We start from the raw sequence: 6,356 nt of genomic DNA, 5'->3' as shown, positions 1-6,356 counted from the left end.
ACTTACTTACTTACTTACTTACTTACTTACTTACTACTCTACTCTCTCTCTCTCTCTCTCTCTCTCTCTCTCTCTCTCTCTCTCTCTCTCTCTCTCTCTCTCTCTCTCTCTCTCTCTCTCTCTCGCGAACCCACTGCCATGACGAAGCTGCCGTCGCCTCGACGCAACTTCCGACTCAGCCTTGATTGCATCTCCAGCTCTGACGATACCGTCGCCTTGATGATGACATCTGGATCCACCGTCGACGACTCCTCGATTACCTCCGCTTTGACCTCGACTGCATCTCCTCAAAGCGCAGCCGAATCTACAAGGTCCAACCAACTCCGACGACGTCATCCACCACCTGTTCGGCGCTCGCCGCCGTTGGAAGCAGAGATTTATGCACCTTAGTAGATCTCCCCAGTGCGCGTGGACCTTCCTCTACCTTTTTCGATCCTCTGATCAGCCCTCGTCATCACCGGCCGCACCTTCTCCGATCAGCCTCGTCATCTTCTTCTCCGCACCTTCTCCTATGAGTTCGAGACGGTGACGACGAAGGTGATTCGTCAGTGAGGTGCAGTTCTATCGAGGATCCACCGCCTTGAGGCGGTTGTCATTTCTGACAAGGACACCGGCCGATCCAAGGGCTATGGTTTTGTGAGTATTCCGATTCATTTCTATTCTTGTTCAATCTTGATCACGCATCACTGACTACTAATTTAGTTGTGGAATTTGATGAATCAATGGACGTATGAGTTTTTGAATGGATTGTTTTGTGTTTTTGTTGAGGATTTTGGTGACTTTCAACGAGCTAGAGGCTGCTGCCATGGCGTGTGCTGATCTGATGGCTGTCAAGCGACCTGTAATCTGGCTTCACAACGGCGCCTTCGAGTGCCTGTGAGTTATGGTATGAAGCATTTAGGAACTCATTCTTTGTAGTCACCGGAATTATCACCGTAATAGCTTTTGTAGGCGGTGGTAATGGTATTTGTAGATGGTGGTAGTAGCTTTTGTGGCTGGTGGTAGTATTTTTTGTGTTCGTCGAAAACCTCACAGTAGTAGCTTTTGTAGGCGGTGGTAGTAGCTTTTGTAGGCGGTGGTAGTAGCTTTTGTGTTCGTCGAAAACCTCACAATAGTAGCTTTTGTAGGCGATGGTAATAGCTTTTGTAGGCGGTGGTAGTAGCTTTTGTGGCTGGTGGTAGTAGTTTTTGTGTTTGTCGAAAACCTCACAGTAATAGCTTTTGTAGGCGGTGGTAGTAGCTTTTGTGGCTAGTGGTAGTAGCTTTTGTGTTCATCGGAAACCTCACAGTAGTAGCTTTTGTAGGCGGTGGTAGTAGCTTTTATAGCTGATAGTAGTAATTTTTGTCATCGTCGGAGGTCGGCTGGAAACCTCGCCGGAGTTCGGTTGGAAATCTCGCCGAAGGTCGGCCGGAAACCTCGTCGGAGGTCAGCCGGAAACCTCATCGGAGGTCAGCTAGAAATCTCGCCGGAGGTCGGCCGGAGACTGTTCCGAAATGAGAGTGGTTGTTGACTTTTTATACTAGTGGCATTCTTGTAAATATAAAAGAGAAAATCTAATTTTTTTTTGTTGGATGACAGTCTGTAATTACGTTGAACTTCAATACTTAATACAAAACCTTATTTAGACTTAGATTGACTTATGTGGGTAAAAATGTTGGGGTGGATCTATATGGGAAAAAATGTCTCAAAGTGGACTTATATGTAATTGGCCCTTCTAATTTTTAATACTGAATGTATACAGCATATTACAAAGAAAAAGGGGCTGTTTTTTTTTTTTTGTGAAAAATGACAAATTCATTCGGGCCAATTACATAAAAGTCCACTTTGAGACATTTTCTCCCATATAGGTCCACCCAAACATTTTTACCCACATAAGTCCACCCAAGCCTAAATACAGTCTTATATTAGGTATTAAAGTTCAACAAAATTACAGACTGCTATCCAACCAAAAAATTAGAATTTCTCTCTTATATTTACAAAAATGCCACTAATATAAAAAGTCAACAACCACAAATAGTCTCCGATTGACCTCCGGCGAGGTCTCCGACGAACTTTCCGGCCAACCTCCTGTGAGGATTCTAGCGACCACAAAACCTACTACCACTGACAACAAAAGATACTACCGATAGCAAAAAGAACTACTGCCACCAGCAAAGAAAGCTACTACCGATAGCAACAAAAGCTACTACGACCAGTAAAGAAAGGTACCACCACTGACAACAAAATATACTACCGATAGCAAAAAAAACTACTGCCATCAGCAAATAAAGCTACTACCGATAGCAACAAAAGCTACTACCCATGGCAAAGAAAACTACTACCACTGACAACAAAAGATACTACCTATAGCTAAAAAAGCTACTGCCACCAACAAAGAAAGCTACTACCACTGACAACAAAAGATACTACCGATAGCTAAAAAAGCTACTGCCACAAGCAACAAAAGCTACTACCGATAGCAACAAAAGCTACTACTGCCACCAACAAAAAATACTATTGTCAGCAACAAAAAAATACCACCGCTAGCAGCCAAAGATACTACTACCACCAACAAAAGATACTACCACAACCAAGAAAAGATACTATCGCCACCAACAAAAACTACTACCACCAGCAACAAAATCTACTCATATGAGATTGAGAAAAATACTAGCATAGAAGTTGAAAACGCTTTGATTGTATATACAAAATATTATTATCGTGTTGAAAAGATACTAGTACAGATATTAAAAAAATACTAAAATTATGTAACTTTTTACAGTGATATAATTATGTATAAAGCTACTTCTGTACTTTAAAAAAGCTACTGTTATAGTTTAGAAAGTCAACTGCAATAGTTCTATAAAGCTACTTCCGTGGTTTTGCCATTCTCGATTAGCACGCGACTTTATTTCAAATATTTCTTGGTTAGTCAAATGATCTCTTGGTTAAGAGAGGCTTCAATATCCAATTCACATGCGATTTCTGCAAGAACAAATGCACAACAAAATATTAGTATTTGAAATGAAAACTAAAAACAACAATGAAAATAAAAGTTACTAACATCATGATGAAAAAATACTAATATAGACATAGAAAGATACTATCAATATTTTGAAAATATACTACTATACAATGAGAAAACTACAAACACAGAACATGTCACAAAAGCAGCACTGTATTTCTGTAGCTTATTTTCCTACATGATCACCAAATTTATGAATACAAAACCACTCACAAGTACTAATTAGGTAGCTCACTATTATCTTCTATGACTCCAAAAACTATTCAATATAGACATATTATATATACAGAATCATTTCCAAATCATCAAAAACAAAGCCAAAACCAGCAGTAAGACCACATCATAGGGCACTCTCTGCCACTTGAATTCACCGCAATATTCAGTAATATTTCCATAAAGTAAAGCAGCAAAGGCACAAAGTTTAAATGCCACAAAAATGTAAATTTGACACCAGTATGCTAAAAAAACTTTCATAGTTGCATAAAGATACGATCAAAAGAACAGAAAAGTATTGTAGACATTATAGAATGCTACTGCTTTTACATAATGAGCACATAACACAATTGACACACAATATTGGTATCAGTAAGCATAGATACTACGACATTCACATAAAGATACTATCTTAGTAGCAGAAATATACTTCAACAGTTATAGAAAGCTACTATCCTCATATACTTAACACTAAACATCATTTTAGACTAAAACACTTCATTTCACACTACTTAACATCTATTCAGTCAAACATGATTGTTATACACACTACTACTGCACAATTGAGCTAAAATCATGAAGAAAATTCAAACACACTATCTTCAACAATCAAATTAGGCAACGGAGTTCAAGAGCCAAAACCTGCTTACATGATTGAGAAGCAATTCATAGCCAGTCTTGTGGAACTTGGCCAGGGAGTCACGCTGTCTCCGACGAGCGATCCACAAAATTGACATCGATCGCCGCCATCGTCGTTATTGAAAACCAGCGCCGACGTTGACAGCGACGTTTGACAAGGACGATTAGAGAGGATCGATCTTCTGAGAGAGACCTCCGACGCAGGCAGATCTACGATCGCATTCGCTTCAGAGCTAGTTTGGTGACGACCTTGTAGATCCGCTTGCGCTTTGAGGGATATGCAGTCTAGGTCGTTGAGATGTCGTCGACGGTCGATCCCGAAGTCATCGTCGTGGCGACGGCATCGTCGGAGTTGGAGATACAATCGAGATCTAGCCGGAAGTCATCATCGAGGCGGTGTGGTAGCTGTGTTGGAATCGAAGGTGAGAGAGAGAGAGTGTGTGTGTGTGTGTGTGTGTGTGTGTTTCTAGATCGGAGAGAGGAAAACTCAGTATAAAGAGAGGAGGGCAGTTTCGGTATAACAAAAATGTAAGCTGATGGAATTAAGCTTTGAAGTGGACTTATGTGGGTAAAAAATATGAGGTGGACTTACGAATGATAAAATGTTTCAAATGGGACTTTTATGAAATTTTCTAATTTCATTAATGGACAAGCCCAATTATAAAGCCCGTAAAAGCAAGGCAAGAAAATAAACTAATAAGAAGAGCATAGATGTCCAACTCGTTCAAACTAGAAAAAGTAAAAAGAGACTTACAACTCACTAATCTATGGACCGAATGCCTTACGTCTGAAACAAGAAAAACAACAATACTACAACACTACCACACACACCACCTATGCTTGCTAACAATGTCGTCGCCATCTCAGCCAACAACCATGAGGTAGTGAGGGGGATTGTTGGACTCGCTTTTAGCACATAAAGCGGCATACAAGGCACCAGATATACTACATATTAACAAATCAGTAGCACAATACAGCAACCAACAGTGGGTAGTGCAAAGTAATATACCATAGTTATCTATATGAACACAACTAGTGCGAGTCAATTCTAACAGTCAAACATTTCAAGTCCTAGAAGGTGCCCAACAGGCTGAACCAACCAAAATTCTACCCTTCCAACCCTGCAGCATCCAGTGGCCATCTTCATTAACCACAAAAAACGGGTGGTATCCCATTTTTACCTTATCCTTTATTTTGTTCACAACTTCATAGTCCAATGGCAGCTGTCTGAAACCAGCCCTCGTGTTTCGAATCTGCCACTGCTTATATGTTTCAGGCCTCGCAATTCTTTTAGTGCCCTCACAAGCAACTATATTCAGAACTTCACGTCCAATAAACTCTTTTTCAAACCCCAATCTTATCTGATCTTCGCGAGGCAAATTAGTATCCAACAAATCAAAGTATGCAGAGAAGTGGAATAGTGCCTCTCGGAAGCGTGGAACAAAGAAGGGTGCATCATGGGATCCATTGACAACACTTTGGACAAATATATCAGGATTCAACTTTCTAATTAAATTTAGAACAGTATCCCTTGGACTGTTTACCATAACTGTCTCATCAAGGAGGTACTTAAATCGGCAGAGACAATTAACAGCAAGCACCTCATTTCTTTGAACTTTAAGGTCAACAAGTTGGAGTGTTTCCCATTTCTTGGCTATGGCATAGTACTCAAAAGGAACATTAAATCGCTTACAATAATTTGCCAAGCGATGCCCTGTCTCTTGGACTGTTTCTTCTGGTTGACAACCACTTACGGTAAGCTCTACCCCTGTAATGCGTAATTTGGGAGGTCCACCAGGTCTTCTTGAGAGGCCATGAATGAGAGCAGGCCATTGAAACCTTGCCGGATACCAATATCTATTATATGAAGTGTTTCAGCTTCCTCAGCAGCTTTTATAATCATATGGTAAGATCATAATCATCTTCATGAACGGGATGACTGCATTATAGGCTCGGTAAAACTTTGAAAAATCTGCAGCCTAAAAGAGAGATAGTTTGGCTAGAATAGAATTCATTGATAATCGACAGAATATATATACATGAGGGTTTCCTTACCTACAAGGAAACAACTACAATCACGTAATACAACCATAATACAATTGATACTTTCCTAAACAACAAGATAACCAAGATACAATAAGATACAAGAGATTACTTTCCTAATACTCCCCCTCAAGTTGGAGAGTGGATATCTCGAACTCCCAACTTGCGAACCAAAGGAATAAATAAATCTTTTCCCAAAGCCTTAGTGAAAACATCAGCCAACTGAAAAGAAGAACTCACATGTTTTGTAACCACTGAACCATCTTGAATCTTGTCTCTGATATAGTGACAATCCATCTCTATATGTCTGGTTCTTTCATGAAAGACAGGATTAGCTGCAATATGCAAAGCTGCTTTATTGTCACAATACAACAAAGCAGGTTTTGGATGGAGAACATTTTAAAATCTTTTGAGGAGGTTTCTCAACCATGTCAATTCACAACAAGTTCCTGTCATT

Source organism: Fragaria vesca, linkage group LG3, assembly GCF_000184155.1.
Source record: "Fragaria vesca subsp. vesca linkage group LG3, FraVesHawaii_1.0, whole genome shotgun sequence".
NCBI lineage: Eukaryota > Viridiplantae > Streptophyta > Magnoliopsida > Rosales > Rosaceae > Fragaria > Fragaria vesca.
Note: the sequence above shows the minus strand (reverse complement) of the source record.